The following is a 25,553-nucleotide window of genomic DNA, read 5'->3' as shown; positions in this document are numbered from 1 at the left end:
TTTTTAATAAATATCACTATATAAATATAAATAAATATATATCAAGATATTTATTAAAAAAAAATAGTAATCTTGCAATTTTCACACTGGCCACTAGGGCTTTTTTAACTCCTACTTCCTGTCTTTTCAGGAAGAGTTTACCACCATTTTCTTATCTGCAGAGGCAAGCTTACAATGACAGGTAAGGCTACTTTCACACTAGCGTCGTACGACGCACAACGAATTGCGTCGTTGCGACGCACCGACGCAAGCAGTGAAAGCGCCGCACAACAGAGGCAGCGGATGCTGTTTTTCAACGCATCCGCTGCCCCATTGTGATGTGCGAGGAGGAGGGGGCGGAGTTCCGGCCGCGCATGCGCGGTCGGAAAAGACGGTCAAGACGCACCAAAAAACGTTTTTTGGTGTCGACGGACCGACGAAACACGACGCAACCGTCGCACGACGGTTGCGACGTCTGGCAATGCGTCGCACTGCGTCGCTAATGCAAGTCAATAGAGAAAAAACGCATCCTGCAAGCACTTTTGCAGGATGCGTTTTTCTACAAAACGACGCATAGCGATGTGCAGTGCACGACACTAGTGTGAAAGTAGCCTAACACCTATATACAGCAGATGGCACAGGTGTCAGGACTCTGAACATTTTTTACCTTTTGTGCATTACTGCCCTTTTCCAAGATGGCGTCTTTGGTCTCATGTGCACTGTGTCTTCCTGCTATAAAACTCCACCCCAGCCTTCAGTCTGTGCTAGAGTATTCTGCCTTGCATCCAGCTCCTGGCCTCTGATTACTCCCTGGCTATACACCTGCTCCTGTGAACCTGTGTGGTGATCCTGCTACTCTGCTCTGAGTTCCTGCTGCATACACAAGTTTCCAGTAATCCTCCTTCATCTGCTGCTCGTGTTTACTTCTATCTGCATTTGATGGACATGTAAGCTGTTGCTGCTCTGCAATAACCTGAGACTATTAACCAGGTCTCCCTGGTTGAGCTAATATATGATTTGAACTGCCTAATAAGCATATCTATCTGTGTCTGGACTAAGACAAGGATTTATTCGTGTCAAGTATCCTCAAGAATAAATGTGCTTCATAGCCTTTCTGCTTGATTGCATTTTTCTCTGAAGTTTCCTATAGACTGTTAGGGTACGTGTCCACGATCAGGATGGCCGGCGGTATCGTCGGAGCGGCGAAGCCGCTCGGCGCTAAGCCCTGCCCCCTTTTTGGACGCGATGATGCCGGATGTGTTAACTGTACACATCCAGGATCATCGCACCCCTCGCCATAGGGCCCTGTGTTATGCCTTGCGGGGACGCAGCGTCCCCGCAAGGTATTCGGACATGCTGCGATCTGACAAGAAGCGCAGCATGTCCGGAGTCGCAAGGAAGTCGGATGCGTGTTTCCACGCATAGTGGACACGGGATTTCATAAAATTCCCTCCACTATGCTGGAACATCTGGACGCTGCGTGTTTGACGCTGCAGCTCTGCGCAGCGTCAAACACGCAGCATTTACTGACCGTGGACACGTACCCTTAAGCTGCGTTTATTATTTGCACCAAGTGTTGTGGACTTGAGTTTCTCTCTGCACCTGTTTGAATCACCATGTGATAATATAGACTTTACCACTTATAAAACTGTGTCCTGTCGTTGTCTTGTTCCACGCAAAGAGTCTCCTGAGTTATCCCCTATAATTATTACAGGATACTCTAGCCTAAAAAAAAAAAAGGAGACTGCTGGAACAATGGCAGAAAGCAGATTAGAGCAGGTGTTTTCCATAATTAGATCACTGCAGAAAGATGTGGAAGGTCTGCAAAAGAAGTTTGGAAGCTTTGAACACAATCAACAGGTGTTTTTGACAAAGTTTGCAGGGCTTGAGCAACCACATGGCAGCTCAGGAAAACAAATTTGCTGGCATAGAGTCCCAGTATGGACGGGCTTTTCAGGACATAAGCATGCAAATAGCTGCACAAGTGACTTTACCCTCTGGGCAACCGCCACCAGCTAGCCCACCTAAGTTGCCCCCATTCAGATTTAATGGTGATCGCGACAAATTTCGTGGCTTTGTGAATCAATGTATGCTATATTTTGATGTGCATGCTGACCGTTTTCCTACTGATAGATAGATCCAAAGTATTGTGGGTAATAATGCTACTGACCTCACGAGCGCTCGCCTGGGCGAATCCGATGATTGAGTCTCGTGACCCACGGTTAAATGACTTGGATGATTTCTTGGCCGCTATGGCATTAATGTTTGATGACCCTAATTGCCGTGCAACCTCTGAATCTGCGTTGTTGTCTTTACGCCAGGCTAAACGTTCTGTTATTGAGTATGCCACTGAATTCAGGAGATTGGTGGTAGATACCAATTGGGACAGTTATGCACAATTGCCTATTTTTAAGAGGGGTCTGTCTAGTATTGTAAAAGATGAACTAGCCCGCTCTGAGTCACCACAAGAGCTAGAGACATTTATACAGCATTGTGTGCACATAGACATTCGCCTTACTGAGCGTAGGCAGGAGAAATTTGCTGCATATAACCGTGTTTCTAACTTTTCCCTTCCTTCCAAAGAGCCTGCGGGTAAAACCTCTCGGGAGGTGGAGGAGGTGCCCATGCAAATTGATTCCGTTCAGAGGCGCGAGATCAATGAGCGCCGGGAGCATCGCCTTCGTGAAAGTCTATGTTTCTACTGCCGCCAGTCTGACCACTTCTTGATCAATTGTCCTAAGTGTCCTAGACAGCCTAACAAGGTGCTAGCAGCAATAGGGGAGTATGACAACTGTGATGATGAATCTGACATCTCTGAATGTAGCCTGCCTTTAAACGCTGTATTCCATTCACTTTCTATGACTTCACCCCCCAAGGAGCTTAAGGAAAAGAACTCTCACTGTTCTCTCCCTATTAAGATCCTGTGTTCAGGACAGTGGATTTCCAGTTCAGCTATGATTGACTCTGGTGCAGGTGGCAATTTCATGGATATCGCATTTGCCAAGGAACATGGTATTAAAATTCAGCAAAGAGCCTCTCCAATTACCATGGAAACAGTGGATGGGTCACCTTTAATCTCTGGGCCTGTGGATCGGGAGACCGTACCCCTTGAAATTTTGTTGGAGCCTAATCATCAGGAACAACTTTCTTTCTTGCTAATTTCTTCTCCTCATTTTCCTGTGATTTTAGGCATTCCTTGGTTGCGTTCTCAGAACCCAATTATCAACTGGGAGACCAAGGAGATTATCTTCCCAACAAGGAGCAACTCAGCATTAACAGAAGCTGTCCCTGAGTCCACGGCTACGGAACCACATGTACAGGTATTTTCTTTACCTCCAGCTTATAAAGAGTTCTCTGACATCTGTGACAAGAAGAATGCAGATCAGCTTCCTCCACACAGGCATTATGACTGTCCCATTGAGCTGCTTCCCGGGGCAGCTATTCCTTTTGGTAACGTATACCCTTTGGAGGCACCTGAGCTTCAAGCCTTAAAAGAGTATATTGATGAAAATCTGGCCAAAGGCTTCATACGTCCTTCTTCCTCACCAGCAGGGGCACCTATCTTTTTTGTAAAGAAGAAGGATGGGACCCTGAGACCCTGTGTTGACTATCGAGAACTCAATAAGGTAACCGTACGAAACCGTAACCTTTTGCCTCTGATTCCCGAATTACTGAAGAGTCCGCCATGCTAAGGTGTTCTCTAAACTGGATCTTCGTGGGGCTTATAATTTGGTGCGTATTCGTCCAGGGGATGAGTGGAAGACAGCATTCAGATGCCAGTATGGACACTTTGAATCTCTTGTGATGCCCTTCGGGCTTTGTAACGCCCCTGCAACATTTCAACACCTTGCTAATGACATTTTCAGAGATTTGTTGGACCAGTTTGTAGTGATCTATTTGGACGATATACTAATCTTTTCTGACTCTCTACAGGAACATGAAGAACATGTCAAAACTGTTTTAAGACGTCTGAAAGAGAACCATCTGTATATTAAGCCGGAGAAATGCGAGTTCCATCGTTCTGAGATACAGTTCTTAGGTTATATCATCTCTCCCCAGGTGCTGAACATGGAATCTGGTAAAATTCAAGCTATCCTTGACTGGCCGGTACCCAAGAACGTTAAGGAAGTCCAACGTTTTATTGGTTTTGCAAATTTCTACAGACGCTTCATTCGAAATTTTTCTGATATTGTCCGTCCCATTACTTCCTTGACAAAGAAGGAAAAGCCCTTTAAGTGGTCATCACAGGCTCAAGAAGCTTTTGATTGGCTTAAGATCTCTTTCACATCAGCACCGCTGTTGATACACCCAGATCCAACACTTCCTTTCATTGTGGAGGTGGACACTTCTGATAATGCTTTGGGGGCTATTCTCTCCCAAAGAACTGGAGAGAAGGGTCTGCTACATCCTTGTGCTTACTTTTCCCATAGACTAACCTCAGCAGAGAAGAATTACGACGTGGGAGACAAGGAATTGCTGGCTATTATTGCGGCTTTTAAAGAATGGAGGCATCATCTGCAAGGAGCTGCACAACAGATCATAGTGCTAACTGACCATCGCAATTTAGAGTTCATTAGATCCGCTAGATGTCTTTCTCCTCCTCAGGCTCGTTGGAACTTATTTTTAAATCAATTTAGCTTTGTTATCTCATACCATCCAGGTTCTCGTAATGGGAAGGCTGATGCTTTATCCCGAATCCATGCTGCGGATTCCGTACCTGGAGCCCCATCCAAGACCATTCTATCTGATGCCAATTTCATCGGAGTTATCCATGATCAGGACTTGTGGAAGGAGTGCAGGGAGGCCTATGAAGGTGATGTATTTCTGGCCAACCCACCTGTGGATATTAATCTTGTCTTTAAGGGTGGCATGTGGTTCAGAGATCGACGTATCTACGTCCCTGAGGTCATCCGTCTGCAGATCCTCAAGTTGGTACATGACTCCAAGTTGGCTGGTCACAGGGGGGTACAGAAGACACAAGAGTTCCTGAGCCAATTCTTCTGGAGGCCAACTTGCCTGAAGGATACCAATGACTATGTTCTCTCTTGCGAGGTATGTGCCCGTTACAAGACTCCTCATGTGGCACCTACGGGTCTTCTACAACCATTATCTGTTCCATCCCGCCCTTGGGGGTCTATATCAATGGACTTTATTGTGGAGCTGCCTACATCAGGGGGCATGAATACAATCATGGTGGTAGTTGATCGCCTGACTAAAGCTGCTCATTGTGTTCCGTGCACCGGCCTCCCCCCAGCTAAAGATACAGTGAACTTGGTTATACAGAATGTCTTTCGGTTGCACGGGGTTCCGGATGAGATCATCTCTGACCGTGGAGTACAGTTCACTTCAAGATTCTGGAAGGGGATTTGCTCTGCACTCAATAATAATGTCTGTCTCTCTTCTGCTTACCATCCCCAGACAAATGGTCAGACTGAGCGTACCAACCAGACGCTGGAACAATATCTAAGATGCTATGTCAGCCATCTCCAGGATGATTGGTTGGAGTTGTTGCCGTTGGCCGAATTTTCATATAATAATTCTCAGAGCACCTCCACTAAATTTACACCTTTCTTTGCCAATCTGGGTTATCATCCGTGTATTTTACCTAGGTTTCCAATTAATTCTCCGGTTCCGGCAGTGGAGGAAAGGCTGACTGCAATGAGACAAAATCTGGAGGTTCTGAAGGAATCCCTGACCACAGCTCAAGAACGTTATAAGAGATCGGCTGATAGATTCCGTAAACCTGCACCCATGTTCAAGGTAGGAGACTCCGTGTGGTTAGCAACTAAGAATCTGAAGTTAAACGTTCCTTCACAAAAACTTGGACAGAAATTCATTGGCCCTTTCAAGATCAACGGTATTGTGAGCTCTGTGGCCTGCCAGCTGAAGCTGCCTAGAACAATGAAGGTACAATCAGTTTTTCATGTATCTTTACTAAAGCCTGTATCTCCTAATACCTTCCAGGGACGTGTTGTGCCACCTCCGCAGCCTGTGGTGATTGATGGGCAAGAACAATTTGTGGTGAAGGAAATTATTGATTCCAGGATTCGCAGGAATCGGCTCCAATATCTGATAAGATGGCAGGGATATCCCCCTGAGGAAGACTCTTGGGAACCTGTGGAAAACATCAATGCCCAACAGAAGATTTCTCGTTTTCATCAGAGATTCCCTGAGAAACCAGGTCCAGGATCGTCCTGAGGCCGCTTCTAAGGAGGGAGTAATGTCAGGACTCTGAACATTTTTTACCTTTTGTGCATTACTGCCCTTTTCCAAGATGGTGTCTTTGGTCTCATGTGCACTGTGTCTTCCTGCTATAAAACTCCACCCCAGCCTTCAGTCTGTGCTACAGTATTCTGCCTTGCATGCAGCTCCTGACCTCTGATTACTCCCTAGCTATATACCTGCTCCTGTGAACCTGTGTGGTGATCCTGCTACTCTGCTCTGAGTTCCTGCTGCATACACAAGTTTCCAGTAATCCTCCTTCATCTGCTGCTCGTGTTTACTTCTATCTGCATTTGCTGGACATGTAAGCTGTTGCTGCTTTGCAATAACCTGAGACTATTAACCAGGCCTCCCTGGTTGAGCTAAGATATTATTTGAACTGCCTTATAAGCATATCTATCTGTGTTTGGACTAAGACAAGGATTTATTTGTGTCAAGTATCCTCAAGAATAACTGTGCTTCATAGACTTTCTGCTTGATTGCATTTTCCTCTGAAGTTTCCAATAGACTGCTAAGCTGCGTTTATTATTTGCACCAAGTGTTGTGGACTTGAGTTTCTCTCTGCACCTGTTTGAATCACCGTGTGATAATATATTTACCACTTATAAAACTGTGTCTGTCCTGTAGTTGTCTTGTTCCACGCAAAGAGTCTCCTGAGTTATCCCCTATAATTATTACAACAGGATCCACCAATCACAATAGACGTCACAGAAAACCCTGTTCCCCTTCCCTTCACAATGACCTTTTGCACACGCTCATTAGACACTTCAATACAACAAATAGCTTCGGGGTCTGACCATTGCAGGTAATGTACGTGCGATGTTTGCGGAAACTACGGGAAATTGAGAGTTAAAAAAAGCCCTAGTGGCCTGTGTGAAAATTGGAAGATTTCTATTTTTTATTTTTAATACTGATAATGATACAGAAAAAAAACATCGGCCAAAGTTAAAAAAATACACTTAACACAAATACCTGGTTTGTCCATTTTCTAATGATCGCTTCCCTTTAAGAAGGCCTGGGGCTACATAGTGATTTTACCAGCAGTACACATCACACACTACGCATCACTCTTGGCTCATGCTACATCATTGTAAGCAGCAGGTTACTGTGACCATGATGTTATAATTTGGAAAAAGCCCAGACAATTTAGATGTTTTTTATTTTTTTGCCACTTGCATAACAACATGCTAGTTGTAACATGACCATTTTCAATATTGACAGCAGCAGTATAGTTATAGTGCAGTCATTTGCTGTATAACACGGGTTGCAGAGTCGCCGTCTAGCCCCAGTCTTAGAAAGCAATAATGCTGTGAAGCGCCCTCTAGTGGTGGCTGCATCCCTATAAAAAATGAAGAAATTAATTAGTGCAGAATTCGGGATTAAAACAGTATATTGGTAAAAGGTGAAGTGTATTTACATGGCATATTCATGGTTCTTTGTCCCTTCACATATTAGTGGGAAGGGTCCCAGGAGGGAGAAGTAAAGATTTCCTTCTTTCCTTTCCATGGATCGATTCTTGTTTTCGGAAAAATTAATGTAGCTTAAAAAAAGTTCAGATGTTAAATCAGATTTGGTGAGAAAATTCTGTAACAAAAAGAGGAACAAAAAGATTGCAGAATAGATAAAATCTATAGTGTAGACTGTACATGATCGGCACTGGGTGAAGTAGAGCCAGGATCCCTATTTATGAAGTGTGAGAACAAGTTGTTGGGTGGCCATGCTACAATCTCCTGACTCATCGGTTCACCAGAGTGTAAATGACACATAACTAGTGGAGGAGTAAAACATAAAGGGGAAGATTTGAAAAGAAAAAACCGTGAAATCTGGTGTAATTTTGCCATAAAAAATGGTGCACATGCCACCACCACATTTATTATATGCTTAGCGACATTTTGCGACTCAGTCAAAAGGTGGGTGGGATTTAAGAAAGGAAAAGGACGGCAAAGCTTGAAGGGACCTTTGGCGTTTTTTATTTTATTCTACCCCTGGAGTGGTATCACTAATGTCTGTTCCCTGCCTGTAGTAGAATACTCACCAGCTGCTGTCTTCTTCTGCTCTTGGTGCCGCTTCAGTCGTCTTCTGCTAGTTGTGACTTGCCGGATCCCTCCAGTGTTGGCTGGGAAGATCAGAAGTCACTTGGCGATATAAGGAATGAGGCTCTCATAGACTTACAGTGCCTTGCGAAAGTATTCTGCCCCCTGGAACTTTTCAACCTTTTCCCACATATCATGCTTCACACATAAAGATACCAAATCTAAATTTTTGGTGAAGAACCAACAAGTGGAACACAATTTTGAAGTTGAACGAAATGTATTGGTTGTTTTAAATTTTTGTGGAAATTCAAAAACTGAAAAGTGGGGCGTGCAATATTATTCGGCCCCTTTAACTTAATACTTTGTTGCGCCACCTTTTGCTGCGATTACAGCTGCAAGTCGCTTGGGGTATGTCTCTATCAGTTTTGTACATCGAGAGACTGAAATTCTTGCCCATTCTTCCTTCGCAAAAAGCTCGAGCTCAGTGAGGTTTGATGGAGATCGTTTGTGAACAACAGTTTTCAGCTCGTTCCACAGAGTCTCCATTGGATTGAGGTCTGGACTTTGACTTGGCCATTCTAACACCTGGATACGTTTATTTGTAAACCATTCCATTGTAGATTTTGCTTTTTGTTTGTGATCATTGTCTTGTTGGAAGACAAATCTCTGTCCCAGTCTCAGGTCTTTTGCAGACTCCAACAGGTTTTATTTAAGAATGGTCCTGTATTTGGCTCCATCCATCTTCCCATCAATTTTATCCATCTTCCCTGTCCCTGCTGAAGAAAAGCAGGCCCAAACCATGATGCTGCTGCCACCACCATGTTTGACAGTGGGGATGATGTGTTCAGGGTGATGAGCTGTGCTGCCTTTACGCCAAACACATCGTTTGGAATTGTTGCCAAAAAATTTGATTTCGGTTTCATCTGACCAGAGCACCTTCTTCCACATGTTTGATGTGTCTCCCAGGTGGCTTGTTGCAAACTGCAAACAACACTTTTTATGGACATCTTTGAGAAATGGCTTTCTTCTTGCCACTCTTCCATAAAGGCCAGATTTGTGCTGTGTATGACTGATTGTTGTCCTATGGACAGATTGTCCCACCTCAGCTGTAGATCTCTGAAGTTCATCCAGAGTGATCATGGGCCTCTTGGCTGCATCTCTGATCAGTCTTCTCCTTGTTTGAGATGAAAGTTTAGAGGGACGGCCGGGCCTTGGTAGATTTGTAGTGCTATGATACTCATTACATTTCAATATGATCGCTTGCACAGTGCTCCTTGGGATGTTTAAAGTTTTGGAAATCATTTTGTATCCAAATCCAGCTTTAAACTTCTCCACAACAGTATCACGGACCTGCGTGTTGTGTTCCTTGGTCTTCATGATGCTCTCTGTGCTTCAAACAGAACCCTGAGACTATCACAGAGCAGATGCATTTATACGGAGACTTGATTACACACAGGTGGATTATATTTATCATCATTAGGCATTTAGGACAACATTGGATCATTCAGAGATCCACAATGAACTTTACTTTGCTGCACCGAAAGTAAAGGGGCCGAATAATATTAGACATATATAGAGACATACCCCAAGTGACTTGCAACTGTAATCGCAGCAAAAGGTGGCGCAATAAAGTATTAAGTTAAAACAACCAATAAATTTCGTTCAACTTCACAATTGTGTTCCACTTGTTGTTGATTCTTCACCAAAAATTTACATTTGGTATCTTTATGTTTGAAGCATGATATGTGGGAAAAGGTTGAAAAGTTCCAGGGTGCTGAATACTTTCGCAAGGCACTGTATATTGAGAATTTGTGACTATTAGCGCCTGTGACTTCTGGTGAGTAAGACGTTGCGATCTCAAGATGCTGGAATGGAACGAAAGTAGCACTGGGAAAAGCAGAGAATGGCGGCTAGTAAATATATTATTATGGGCAGGGAACCTGGATTAATTTTACCAGTTAGGTGATTAAATAAAAAAAAAATGTAGGAGTGATGCTTTAAGCTAGGGGTGGAGAACCTCAGCCGCGGGTCATCTACAGACTACAATAACCTTTTTTTTCCGGCCCCAGGCCAGCACAGTGCTTTGTTTTGATGGCCACTGGCCTTTTAATTTCTTCTCGCCCTGTGAGCATGCGAGCGCAGTGTTCACTACTGAATACTGAGGCGCTTGCAATGAAACATTATTTCCTGACACCAGTGCCAGCGTTAGGACATACTTTGTGAGCGGAGTTAGTGTGTAATTTTTAAAGCCCCCCAAGGGATGGCTTAAATATCCAAATGGCCCTTGGCAGAAAGAAGGTTCCTCACCCCTGCTTTAAGCTAACATCAGACTGTAGTGAAAAAAGAAAAACGCAACAAATAATGTCAAGAAAAACACTACACGTGAAACCTCCCTGAAGCAATAACCTGAGGAACTAAGGCCAGTTCCAGATGATGGTAATACAGATAGATTTTAGGGTCTTAATTACTACTTCCACAATACCTAGACCTCTGTGGTGTTGCTGGACTGACCGTAATTCACCACAGGGTTCTATGAGGATCCGTGGTCAATTCAAGAGGGTTCGGAGGGCTTCAGATATGGCAGCTGTATATGGACCAGAGGTGTGACTATAGTGGGTGCAGGGGTTGCAGTTGTGGTGGGCCTATAAAGGTCCCTTTTGCCTATAGGAGAAGATAGATGCTATCAAACTCATAACAGGGTTCCTGGTGGAGAGTTTACATTGAGATCCATAACCTTCAAGTTACGCCACAAGTTACAGCCCCAGAAAAGAGAGAACTAAATATTCATTTCGGAACAATTAAAATATATCGCTTCATCCAGAAAACTCTAGATGATTGATATTTAATTTGTCATCCGTATGCAATCCATTTTCAAGCAGCAGTAATTATACAAAATGTACAAGGCTATACAGTTTCCTATGTTAAAGAATTGTAATTTTTACGTACAATTTGGCTGCTATACTGTGGCTCTGTATGGAATCAGTATTTTTTGGGGATACCCATAGACTTGAATAGGCACGTCTCATCCAACATACGGAAGAAACGAGTGCATGGTGCGATATTTTTCATATGTAGCTTTGATCTGTGAAAAAAATTGCACTGCCCCATTGAATAACATTGGTTTGAGTACTGTATGTGTGTGGTCAATTTTTTCATGGACAGCACTTGGCCCGAAAATATGAAATATGCTTCTGTGAATATACCCTTAGTTGGTTGTTATAGTGAACCAACATATTCCATATAATATCCCATATAATTAGTGTTGAGCATTCCGATACCGCAAGTATCGGGTATCGGCCGATATTTGCTGTATCGGAATTCCAATACCGAGTTCCGATATTTTTGTGATATCGGAAATCGGAAGTTCCCAGTGTATGGTTCCCAGGGTCTGGAGGAGAGGAGACTCTCCTTCAGGCCCTGGGATCCATATTCATGTAAAAAATAAAGAATAAAAATAATAAATATGGATATACTCACCCCTCCGGCGGACCCTGGACCTTAGCGGTGTAACCGGGAGCCTCCGTTCCTAAGAATGCAGTGAGTGTAGGACCTGCGATGACGTCGCGGCTTGTGATTGGTCGCGTGAGCGGTCACATGAGCGGTCACGCGACCAATCACAAGCTGCGACGTCATTGAAGGTCCTTCACTCTGCATTCTTAGGAACGGAGGCTGCCGGTTACATCGCTAAGGTCCAGGGTCCGCCGGAGGGGTGAGTATATCCATATTTTTTATTTTTATTCTTTATTTTTTACATGAATATGGATCCCAGGGCCTGAAGGAGAGTTTCCTCTCCTTCAGACCCTGGGAACCATCCAGGATACCATCCGATATTTGTGTCCCATTGACTTGTTTTGGTATCGGGTATCGGTATCGGCGAGATCCGATATTTTGCCGGTATCGGCCGATCCAATCCGATACCGATGCTTTCGAATATCGGAAGGTATCGCTCAACACTACATATAATACTAGTGTTATTAGTAATTAGCCAAAACTGATTCTACATTGTATGGTTTCTTCGTGATGAAATGTAAGGCTACGTTCCCACAGGTGAGTTTTTGATGTTGCAGATTTCTACAGTATTTCTTTATTAATTATGTAAATTAGTTTACTTGTGTTTTTTCATTGCATTTTTAGTGCCTTTTTTATGTGAGTTTGTATTGCATTTTTGATCCTGCGGTTTTTGCCTCTTAGGCTACTTTCACACTAGCGTCGTGCGACGTGCCGACGTACCGACGCATACTGTGAAAAAAAAACACAACGGGGGCAGCGGATGCAGTTTTACAACGCATCCGCTGCCCCATTGTAATGTCCGGGGAGGAGGGGGTGGAGTTTCGGCCGCGTATACGTGGTCAGAAATGGCGGACACGACGCACAAAAAAACGTTACATGTAACTTTTTTTGTGCCGACGGTCCGCCACAACACGACGCATCCGTCGCACGACGGATGCAACGTGTGGCAATCCGTCGCAATGCGTCGCTAATGCAAGTCTATGGAGAAAAAACGCATCCTGCAGGCAATTTTGCAGGATGCATTTTTTCTCCAAAACGAAGCATTGCGACGTGCGTTGTACGACGCTAGTGTGAAAGCACCCTTAGGTGTGTCATGCTTCTAAGCTACTTTGTTTTTGATGCTTCCTGCTATTTGGCTTTATTGATAGTCATGTATGGATTACATGTACTTTTAGTACATTTCCACAGGAGAAACACACTATAAATTGCATATGCACTTTTTACTTGCAGATTTTCCGCATCTAATGCAATTTTAAGGGGAAAATCTGCACATAAAACTCAGCGTACCCACAGGGGAAACTGACTTGTTGCAGCCAGTTTACGTTGCGTAATAAAGCACAGTGGGCAGGAGATCACTATAAATCCCATCTACTTTGGTGAAACTTTAAGACGCTGAGTTTTTTGCTCATTACAAGTACAAAGCGTCTAAAACTCACCAAAAGCTCATTATGGGAACGTAACCAGATTGTCTTGGATTTTACAAAATCTTGACAATTAACAGATTATAAAAAGATCTGTTGTTAGACGAGTATAAAAAAAATCATCCAAGTTTTTATCCGATTTTCATCCATGTTGTCATCCATGTGTCCGTTTTTTACACCCTTGTGATGGCCATGTACCATTCTTTTCCTTACATCTGCATTGAAAAATGTACAAAGATCAGCTACAAGTTTCCTGGTTTAATAATGGAAATGTCAAACGGGATGTTCTCTGCGGGATCCGATTTTTTTTTAACAAAAGCAATGATAGCAGGAGGTCGGGTAGTAAACCACAAGATGAAACTAATTTTCTTTTCACGTAAGTTACTGAATATACTAATAATATCATAACAATATAATATCACACTCGCAGTATCAGACTGGGGTGGCTAGAGCCCTTCAGTACCATTGACTCTGAGGGCCCACTGTAAAGTTGCATGTAAATATTACACAATATGTGCAATTTTCATAAATGTACCTATGCTTCACAACAAACTAGGTAGTTTGTTAAATGAATAATGAAATGATCTCTGTATGCAGTGGGTCAAAAATATTAGACCAATTAGTGCTCATGTTGGACGGTGGGTGGCTTACTCCTGGACAGGGGCCCACCAGGGGATTCACCGGTACTCCTGGGGCAGACTGTGCCTGCGCAAGTTTTCCAAAGGTGGTTTCAGTCCTGCAGTTGTTCTCGCCTAGTGTAAAGTTTTGGCCACAATTGACATCTGTACAGGTCTCCTACGTCACTGTGTTCATCAATGAAAGCTCTCACATGTGCAGTGTGTTCTTGGACTGCCAAATGTGCAGTATTCTCTCTGATGTGAGAAAGGAACCTCTGTCCTACTGCGCATGCGCCAGGCAGGAGCTGAATGGACCAAGCTCCAAATTTCTGTCAGGAGCCGTGCTGCAGGCTTACAGCAGGAGTCTGAGAAAGTGTTACAGAAAGACAGAGAGAGAGTAAGAGCGCTGCGGTGAGCTTACCTACCAGAGCGTAGGACCTGAAGCACGTGACCTCCAGGGGAGTGGACAAGGCGGGGCCAGGCGCCGAGTAGCAGCGGTGACCGGCAAAGCCAGAGAGTAGTCTGAACGTGCCAAGGTCAAGCCAGGAGGTCGATGAAATGCCAAAAACGTGAGACGAAAGCATGGTCGAGATGTGGCAAAAAGGTTGGGGAACCGAATATAGCGGTGAAGTACAAATGGGGCAGACAGGAGGAAAGTTGGAGTACCAAGCTGAAGGTCAGAGCCAGAAACAGACAATAAGCACGGAGTCATAAGACAAAGCACAGAACGAGAAAACAGGCCGAGTTATACACAAGAAAGCAGTATGCAAGCACATCAGGGGGTCAGACACAGCCAAGACAGCAAGACAGATTATCACTGACAAGGATCCCCAGATAAAGGCAGGTAGATATAGCCCTCCCCAAACCAAAAGAAGGCTATACAAATTAACCCCAAGAGGACAGAGAAGGAACCCTGTCCGCAACCATGACAGTACTCCCCTCTTAACGGGGGGCCACTGGACCCCCAGGCTTCTCAGGATGCCTGGCATGAAAAGCCCGAACCAACCGATCGGCATGCACTGAACCGCCGAGACCCATGACCGATCCTCTGGACCATACACCTTCCAGTGCACCAAATACTGTAGATTTCGCGCACCCACCAAGAATCAATGATTCTCCCCACCTCATACTCCAGATGACCTTCCATCAACACTGTAGGAGTGATGGAGGAGTAGTCCTTCTCGACCGCTCCCAATGCTTTCAAAAGGGACCTGTGAAATTTTTTTTGATATTTTGAAGGAAGCGGGAAGCTGTAACTTGTAGGCCACCAGGTTGACAACCTCAATAATTTTATATGGGCCAATGAACTTAGGACCCAGTTTGGCTGAGGGGTCCTTAAGCTTAATATTGCAGGTGGATAACCACACCTTCTCGCCCACTCGGAACGCAGGACCCGACCTCCTCCTGTCCGCAAAAAAATGTATACCTTCCCTGGGCCTTGGTGATGTTTCGCTGAACCTCCACCCACAGGGCTTTTAAGCGTTGCACATTACCCACCGCCCCTGGACAACCTGAGTCCATGTGAGAAAACTCCCCAAAAGGTGGGTTAAACTCATAGTTGACCAGGAAGGGAGACATTCCCATGGACTAACTCACATGTCCATTGAAAGCAAACTATGCCACGGGTAACGCATCACACCAGTCATCCTGTCTGGAAGATGCCAAACATCTCAGAATTTGCTCCAAGGACTGGTTAGTGCATTCAGTTTGCCCATTAGACTCCGGATGATAGGCAGAGGAAAAAGACAGAGTGATTCCCAACTTCTTACAAAAAGCCCTCCAAAACTTGGCCACAAACTGCACACCTCTGTTAGTCACTACATTAGTAGGCACACCATGCAGATGGACCACATGCAGCACAAACAACCTGGCTAAGGTTTCAGAAGACGGTAAAGCGGGCAGCGGTAAAAAATGAGCCTGTTTGGAAAATCTATCCACCACCACCCACACAATAGAGGCACCAATTCTCTGGCTGCCGGCAATGAGAATTTTTAGAACAGGAACAAACCCCATATGCAGACACAAACCTTTTAACATCCGCGACCAAAGAGTGCCACCGGTAAACCCTAGCAACTACCTCCCGGGTGGCCGAAATCCCAGAATGAGCACTCAATGCAGACTCATGAAACTCCTGCAGGAGTCTAAGACGGTATTGTTCCTGTAAAAACAATTTCCCCACAGGTCTACTATTGGGAGCCAGAGCCTGGGCCTCAAAAATTTCTCTCTCCAAATCCCGGGTTGAAGAATGGAGGATGGGGGTTCAGGAGGAGACACCGGATCAAAGCTTCGGGACAATGCATCTGCCTTAACATTCTTAAACCCTGGACGGAAGGTGATGGAAAATTGAAATCAGGAAAAAAAAAGCGACCACCGGGCTTGTCTGGGGGTCAAACTTTTGGCAGACTCGATATAAGCTGCATTTTTGTGATCAGTGATCACGATGACTGGATGAACAGCCCCTCCAAAAAGTGCCTCCATTCTTCAAAGGCTAACTTGACCGCCAGAAGTTCCCTATTACCCACATCGTAATTTCTCTTGGTAGAAGAGAACTTTCTGGAAAAGAAGTCACAAGGTTTGAGGTTGGTCAGGGTAGCGGGACCCTGGGACAACACTGCCCCCACTCCCACCTCAGAAGCGTCAACCTCCACAATAAAAGGTCTAGACGGGGCTGGCTGGGGGCGGAAGTAAAACCCTTTTTAAAAGTCAGAAAATAATTTTTCGTAGAACTTGATCAATTCTTCACATCAGCCCCCTTGAGTGTAAGATCAGTCAGGGGCTTAACCACCTGCGAAAAACCCTTAATAAACTTTCGATAGTAGTTTGCAAAGCCCAGAAAGCATTGCAAACCCTTTAAATCATGAGGTTGAACCCAATCAGTAATAGCCTGGACTTTTTTCGGATCCATGCAAAATCCCTCATAAGATATAATCAAACCCCAAAAAACCAATCCCTGTACAAAGAATGAACACTACTCCAACAAATGGTTTCCTCTAAGTCTAAGAAGAACAGTTCACAGATGGTGCAAATGGGTTTGACTATCAGGTGAGTACACAAAAATGTCATCAAGAAAAATTACCACAGACAATTTCACTTTGCCATGCAGTGACCTATGGAAGCTGTTCAGACATCAGTCAGGGCCACGGTGGTGCTGGTAGAAAGGACTGTTCAGCATTAATAATCTTTATTTTTATATAGCGCTAACATATTCCGAAGTGCTTTACACACATTATCATCACTGTCCCTGTTGGGGCTCACAATCTAAATTCCCTATCAGTATGTCTTTGGAATGTGGGAGGAAACCAGAGGACCCGGAAGAAACCCACACAAACACGGAGAGAACATACAAACTCTTTGTAGATGTTGTCCTTAGTGGGGTTTGAACCCAGGACTCCAGCGCTGCAAGGCTGCTGTGCTAACCACTGTGCCACCGTGCTGCCCCATTAGTGATGAGCGAGTATACTCATTGCTTTGGTTTTCCTGAGCATGCTCGAGTGGTCTCCGAGTATTCGTAACTGCTCGGAGATTTAGTTTTTGTCCATGCAGCTGCATGGTTTACGGCTGCTAGCCAGCCTGAGTACATGTGGGGGTTGCCTGGTTGCTAGGGAATCCCCACATGTATTCAAGCTGTCTAGCAGCCGCAAATCATGCAGCTGCATGTCCACAAAAACGAAATCTCCGAGCAGTTACAAATACTCGGAGACCACCCGAGCAACGAGTACTTTTGCTCATCACTATTCAGCATATGATCACTTCTATAAAATCTGCCTCCTGACTGTGCCTCACCAACAACCAAGTGGTGCCTCACTGAGGAGTCTGAGCAGCGCTGTGCTAGAACACAGACCAGTGCCTGTATGTACAGTCTAATAAACGGAGGTCACATGGACATAAGACATGGAAAGTGGTTATCTTGATGAAACAACCCCTTTGATTCACCTTTTGTTGTTGGAACGAACATCGGTGAAGCGGTCATACACATTGGATAGCTCCCCCATACACAGGAGTGCTTGGCAGCAGCTTCTCTCCACATGGCCCCTACCAAAAGCAATTGGATTCCAACATCCCAATCCTTACGTCCCATATAATTTGTTGGGAGACACTCAGGAGACCCCCATATACGTTACACCAGTCTAAATCAATGGATTCTGATGACTTTAATGTGAATGGTGGCCTCTAGTGGAAGATCTCATTGTTTTGTTTATCTTGCTTCGCTCTCACAGTTCTTTATTCCTCATATTAGTGCTTTTTACGCCACAGAGTTTGTCACTTTTCCCTACGAATAACAACTACAGCCTAATCTAATGAGTGCTGACTGTGTTTCACTCCTGTCTACATCAGTAACCTGTTTTCGGTGGTACTGCGGACCCTTCATGGTTAGTGGGCTCACACTGTCACAATTTCCTTGTAGACTTTCCGCAAGACGCACTCGTTTTTAACAGAATCTTTATTTTAGTATAGAAAACATACTAAAAATATGTATCCTGCGAGTGGGCTTTGTTTTGTATGTTTTTTTTTTCCAGCGACCATTTGGTTCTAAAGTTTATTTTTCACAAAGAGTGGAACACTGAGTCATAGCTTAATATATTCAGATGAATGTCCCCGCGCTGGAAACCCCCACAAGCTGCTTCTGTGCAGACATTTACTCACTGCAAAGTGTGTGTAAGGAGGTGGGAGACTGGCACTATGTAAGATGTCTGTGTATACAGAGATAGATAGATAGATAGATAGATAGATAGATAGATAGATAGATAGATAGATAGATAGATAGATAGATAGATACATAGATAGATAGATAGATAGATAGATAGATAGATAGATAGATCTATAGATAGATAGATAATAGATAGATAGATAGATAGATAGATAGATAGATAGATAGATAGATCTATAGATAGATAGATAATAGATAGATAGATAGATGATAGATAGATAGATAGATAGATAGATATTAGATAGATAGATAGATAGATCTATAGATAGATAGATAATAGATAGATAGATATTAGATAGATCTATAGATAGATAATAGATAGATAGATAGATAGATAGATAGATAGATAGATCTATAGATAGGTAGATAATAGATAAATAGATAGATAGATCTATAGATAGATAGATAGATAGATAGATAGATAGATAGATAGATATTAGATAGATCTATAGATAGATAGATAATAGATACAGAGATGACAGATAGATAGATGATAGATAGATAATAGATAGATGATAGATAGATAATAGATAGATCAATAAATAGATATTAGATAGATAGATTAGATAGATCTATAGATAGATAGATAGATAATAGATACAGAGATGACAGATAGATGATAGATAATAGATAGATGATAGATTAGATAGATAGATCTATAGATAGATATTAGATAGATAATAGATACAGAGATGACAGATAGATAGATAGATAGATAGATAGATAGATAGATAGATAGATAGATAGATAGATAATAGATACAGAGATGACAGATAGATAGATGATAGATAGATAATAGATCGATAGATAGATAGATGATAGATAGATAGATTAGATAGATAGATCTATAGATAGATATTAGATAGATAACACAGGTCAACAAAAAAAAATTTTTTTTCTGGTGTCCAAAATATTTTAATGAATTTGGGGTATTTTTGGGGTGCTGATTCTGAATATGTCATCAGTTTTGCCAGATTGGCTCAAGTTTTTGAGATTTTTGGTATCTTATTTATAGCACTTGTTGGTAAATGCGACGCATCATCTCATTAATTTCTTTGGATTAGTACTTGAACTGAGCAGTTCTCAATATAGTTTTGTGTTAATTAGTGTTCTAAAAGTTTGTTCATAGCTTGATTTTTGCACTAACTTTATGTTGTTGTCTGTTTTCCAGTGAAAAGCATGAACTCATCAAGAAGAAGTTGTCTTAACGATCCAGACTCATTCTGTTACATTTGTGGTGAATACACACTGCCAAAACATAGAAGAAACATAACAGACTTCGTAAAAAAAGTGTATTTTGCCTATTTTGGGGTTATGCTTGGGGACCAAGACAAGTTTTGGGCACCACACATAGTGTGCAAAGCATGTATCGAATTATTACGAAAATGGAGCAAAGGACAAAGAAAAAGCTTCAAATTTGGTGTTCCAATGGTGTGGAGAGAGCCAAAAAATCATCATGATGACTGTTATTTCTGTGCAGTGCAAGTGCAAGGATTCAATAAGCATAAGAAACGAAAATGGGAGTAACATGGAATCTGCAAGAAGGCCTGTCCCTCATTGTGAAGATGTGCCTGTACCTGTGCTTACCATAAATAACAGTCATCATGATGATTTTTTGGCTCTCTCCACACCATTGGAACACCAAATTTGAAGCTTTTTCTTTGTCCTTTGCTCCATTTTCGTAATAATTCGATACATGCTTTGCACACTATGTGTGGTGCCCAAAACTTGTCTTGGTCCCCAAGCATAACCCCAAAATAGGCAAAATACACTTTTTTTTACGAAGTCTGTTATGTTTCTTCTATGTTTTGGCAGTGTGTATTCACCACAAATGTAACAGAATGAGTCTGGATCGTTAAGACAACTTCTTCTTGATGAGTTCATGCTTTTCACTGGAAAACAGACAACAACATAAAGTTAGTGCAAAAATCAAGCTATGAACAAACTTTTAGAACACTAATTAACACAAAACTATATTGAGAACTGCTCAGTTCAAGTACTAATCCAAAGAAATTAATGAGATGATGCGTCGCATTTACCAACAAGTGCTATAAATAAGATACCAAAAATCTCAAAAACTTGAGCCAATCTGGCAAAACTGATAGCATATTCAGAATCAGCACCCCAAAAATACCCTAAATTCGATGAAATATCTTTGGCACCAAAAATGCTGTTGACCAGTGTAATAGATACAGAGATGACAGATAGATAGATAGATAGATAGATAGATAGATAGATAGATAGATAGATAGATAGATAATAGATACAGAGATGATAGATGTGTTGCATTGTTGGGACTATGTGTCACCAGAAAATTACCCATTGTTTAAATCTAGTAATTGCAATAATGGTTATGTACACCTTCACAAAGAATATTTTTTTCATTGCTTACTTCCTATATGCAAAGATAAGCAGCTTTCTAAATAGTTTTGCAAGTCCCTTATGATCTACCAAAAAAGATACAAATAAATTAGATCTCCTGCTGCCTGCTCTTAATGACTCTCTACAAAGAGGGAGAAATCCATCTACAGTCTTAAGGCCCCGTCTCACTAAGCGATTTACCAACGATCACGACCAGCGATACGACCTGGCCGTGATCGTTGGTAAGTCGCTGTGTGGTCGCTGGGGAGCTGTCACACAGACAGCTCTCTCCAGCGACCAACGATCAGGGGAACGACTTCGGCATCGTTGAAACTGTCTTCAACGATGCCGAAGTCCCCCTGCAGCACCCAGGTAACCAGGGTAAACATCGGGTTACTAAGCGCAGGGCCGCGCTTAGTAACCCAATGTTTACCCTGGTTACCCAAAAAAACAAACAGTACATACTCGCCTTTCGGTGTCCAGGTCCCTGGCCGTCTGCTTCCTGCTCTGACTGAGATCCGGCCGTACAGTGAGAGCAGAGCGCAGCGGTGACGTCACTGCTGTGCTCTCACTTCTCACTGTACGGCCGGCAGTCAGTGAGAGCAGGAAGCAGACGGCAAGGGACCTGACGGACATCAGAAGGCGAGTATGTAGTGTTTGTTTTTTTTTACATTTACGCTGGTAACCAGGGTAAACATCGGGTTACTAAGCGCGGCCCTGCGCTTAGTAACCCGATGTTTACCCTGGTTACCAGTGAAGACATCGCTGGATCGGTGTCACACACACCGATTCAGCGATGTCAGCGGGGCCTCAACGACCAAAAAAAGGTCCAGGCCATTCCGACACGACCAGCGATCTCACAGCAGGGGCCTGATCGCTGGTACGTGTCACACATAGCGAGATCGCTATGGAGGTCGCTGTTGCGTCACAAAACTTGTGACTCAGCAGCGATCTCGCTAGCGATCTCGCTATGTGAGACGGGGCCATAAGGGAGGGCAGAGAAAACAAGCTACAGATAAGGAGTAATGCACATAAAGATGGGATACCTATAATATCGTGGCTGTGCTGATACATGAAAGCAAATACGGACAGACCTAATTTCCAGCCTGTATTACAGAAAGAGACACCAGAATCTGAAACTTGAATCAGGCTCCAAACTGCATAATCATGGGGTCTAAAGATGAAAGAAAGAATGAACATAGCAGACTGATACTTAGTACAATTTTGTTAACTAATAGTAAACCACTAACATATAGGAAACGTTTTTTTCCATGTTAAAAGTATCCTCAGCCTTCAAACATATATATTTTTTGCAAATGTATCAGATGTTCCAAGCCAGTTTTGTAATTTTAACTCTGGACATTGAGCCTAATAAAAGGGTAACACTTCCTGTTCTGTAGAAATCACTTTTTATCTAATAGTCAACATTTACAACAGGTGAGGGACACAGCTTAGCTCCCTGCACAATAACCTCTGCACAGATCACAGAGCATGCCAACAGTCTCTCATACAAGTCAATTAAAGGGGTTGTCCCTTTTCTGTTAACCCCTTAACGACCAGAGGTATTTTTGTTTTTTGCGGTTTTGTTTTTTGCTCCCCTTCTTCCCAGAGTCATATCTTTTTTATTTTTTTGTCAAAATGGGCATGTGATGGCTTGTTTTTTGCGGGACGAGTTGTACTTTTGAACGACACTATTGGTTTTAACATATTGTGTACTGGAAAACAAGAAACAAATTCCAAGTGTGTTGAAATTGCAAAAAATTATGTGAAAACTTTGCTTGTATTGCAACTGCACGTTTCTTCAGAGTCTTTTCTAGGGGCGTGCACTTTCACCTCTCCCTCCCAGATAACAGTTCAGCAGCATCTGAGAATGATAGGACACCTAGTCATTATCTGCGATTACAAAATGCCCAGTTGATCTGCAAGCAGAGATTTCTCATACTGTGCTAAAAAAGTAACACATGAATATCTCTGCACTGGAGGGACACAGCACAAAATGGAAAAGAGCAGCAGAATCAGGAGAGGTCAGAGATTTTTAGAAGGTATTTAGAAGCTCTGTAAGCTTGCTGCATCTTCACGTAAAAAGCAACACTTGGGGGTAAGCACAAAAATGTTCCAAAAACTACAGTTGTGGCCAAAAGTATTGACACCCCTGCAATTCTGTCAGATAATACTCAGTTTCTCCCTGAAAATGATTGCAAACACAACTTCTTTGGTATTATTATCTTCATTTAATTTGTCTTAAATGAAAAAACACAAAAAGAATTGTCCTAAAGCCAAATTGGATATAATTCCACACCAAACATAAAAAAGGGGTGGACAAAAGTATTGGCACTGTTCGAAAAATCATGTGATGCTTCTCTAATTAGTGTAATTAACAGCACCTGTAACTTACCTGTGGCACCTAACAGGTGTTGGCAATGACTAAATCACACTTGCAGCCAGTTGACATGGATTAAAGTTGACTCAACCTCTGTCTTGTGTCCTCGTGTGTACCACATTGAGCATGGAGAAAAGAAAGAAGACCAAAGAACTGTCTGAGGACTTGATAAACCAAATTGTGAGGAAGCATGAGCAATCTCAAGGCTACAAGTCCATCTCCAAAGACCTGAATGTTCCTTTGTCTACCGTGCGCAGTGTCATCAAGAAGTTTAAAGCCCATGGCACTGTGGCTAACCTCCCTAGATGTGGACGGAAAAGAAAAATTGACAAGAGATTTCAACGCAAGATTGTGCGGATGTTGGATAAAGAACCTCGACTAACATCCAAACAAGTTCAAGCTGCCCTGCAGTCCGAGGATACAACAGTGTCAACCCGTACTATCCGTCGGCGTCTGAATGAAAAGGGACTGTATGGTAGGAGACCCAGGAAGACCCCACTTCTTACCCCGAGACATAAAAAAGCCAGGCTGGAGTTTGCCAAAACTTACCTGAAAAAGCCTAAAACGTTTTGGAAGAATGTTCTCTGGTTAGATGAGACAATAGTAGAGCTTTTTGGGCAAAGGCATCAACATACACTCACCGGCCACTTTATTAGGTACACCATGCTAGTAACGGGTTGGACCCCTTTTGCCTTCAGAGCTGCCTCAATTCTTCGTGGCATAGATTCAACAAGGTGCTGGAAGCATTCCTCAGAGATTTTGGTCCATATTGACATGATGGCATCACACAGTTGCCGCAGATTTGTCGGCTGCACATCCCAAAGATGCTCCATACAAGGCAGGATGGATCCATGCTTTCATGTTGTTTACGCCAAATTCTGACCCTACCATCCGAATGTCGCAGCAGAAATCGAGACTCATCAGACCAAGCAACGTTTTTCCAATCTTCTACTGTCCAATTTCGATGAGCTTGTACAAATTGTAGCCTCAGTTTCCTGTTCTTAGCTGAAAGGAGTGGTACCCGGTGTGGTCTTCTGCTGCTGTAGCCCATCTGCCTCAAAGTTCGACGCACTGTGCGTTCAGAGATGCTCTTAGGCCTACCTTGGTTGTAACGGGTGGCGATTTGAGTCACTGTTGCCTTTCTATCAGCTTGAACCAGTCTGCCCATTCTCCTCTGACCTCTGGCATCAACAAGGCATTTCCGCCCACAGAACTGCAGCTCACTGGATTTTTTTTCTTTTTCGGACCATTCTCTGTAAACCCTAGAGATGGTTGTGCGTGAAAATCCCAGTAGATCAGCAGTTTCTGAAATACTCAGACCAGCCCTTCTGGCACCAACAACCATGCCACGTTCAAAGGCACTCAAATCACCTTTCTTCCCCATACTGATGCTCGGTTTGAACTGCAGGAGATTGTCTTGACCATGTCTACATGCCTAAATGCACTGAGTTGCCGCCATGTGATTGGCTGATTAGAAATTAAGTGTTAACAAGAAGTTGGACAGGTGTACCTAATAAAGTGGCCAGTGAGTGTAGAGTTTACAGGAGAAAAAAAGAGGCATTCAAAGAAAAGAACACGGTCCCCACAGTCAAACATGGCGGATGTTCCCTGATGTTTTGGGGTTGCTTTGCTGCCTCTGGCACTGGACTGCTTGACCGTGTGCATGGCATTATGAAGTCTGAAGATTACCAACAAATTTTGCAGCATAATGTAGGGCCCAGTGTGAGAAAGCTGGGTCTCCCTCAGAGGTCATGGGTCTTCCAGCAGGACAATGACCCAAAACACACTTCAAAAAGCATTAGAAAATGGTTTGAGAGAAAGCACTGGAGACTTCTAAGGTGGCCAGCAATGAGTCCAGACCTGAATCCCATAGAACACCTGTGGAGAGATCTAAAAATGGCAGTTTGGAGAAGGCACCCTTCAAGTATCAGGGACCTGGAGCAGTTTGCCAAAGAAGAATGGTCTAAAATTCCATCAGAGCATTGTAAGAAACTCATTGATGGTTACCGGAAGCGGTTAGTCGCAGTTATTTTGGCTAAAGGTTGTGCAACCAAGTATTAGGCTTAGGGTGCCAATACTTTTGTCTGGCCCATTTTTGGAGTTTTGTGTGAAATGATCAATGTTTTGCTTTTTGCTTCATTCTCTTTTGTGTTTATTCATTTAAGACAAATTAAATGAAGCTAATAATACCAAAGAATTTGTGTTTGCAATCATTTTCAGGAAGAAACTGAGTATTATCTGACAGAATTGCAGGGGTGTCAATACTTTTGGCCACAACTGTATATGACCACCATAATACAGTTCTGAACCATACACATATAT

General features: G+C 43.1%; 1 long non-coding RNA gene across 2 annotated transcripts; it reads right to left on the bottom strand.

Annotated features, from left to right (window-relative positions):
* Positions 1-7,359: 7,359 nt before the first annotated feature.
* On the bottom strand, positions 7,360-10,790 carry LOC143768429 (uncharacterized). 2 transcript variants are annotated; one of them, XR_013213863.1, is made up of 3 exons: positions 10,746-10,790; positions 7,619-7,741; positions 7,360-7,540 (listed from the first exon to the last, which is right to left on the bottom strand). It is a non-coding gene; the product is annotated as an uncharacterized LOC143768429 (long non-coding RNA). The 2 variants fall into 2 exon arrangements; XR_013213864.1 differs by lacking the exon at positions 10,746-10,790 and adding an exon at positions 8,237-8,318.
* Between the last annotated feature and the right edge of the window lie 14,763 nt (positions 10,791-25,553).

Source organism: Ranitomeya variabilis, chromosome 4 (assembly GCF_051348905.1).
Source record: "Ranitomeya variabilis isolate aRanVar5 chromosome 4, aRanVar5.hap1, whole genome shotgun sequence".
NCBI classification, from domain to species: Eukaryota; Metazoa; Chordata; class Amphibia; order Anura; family Dendrobatidae; genus Ranitomeya; species Ranitomeya variabilis.
Note: the sequence above shows the minus strand (reverse complement) of the source record. Positions and strands in the feature narration are given on the sequence as shown.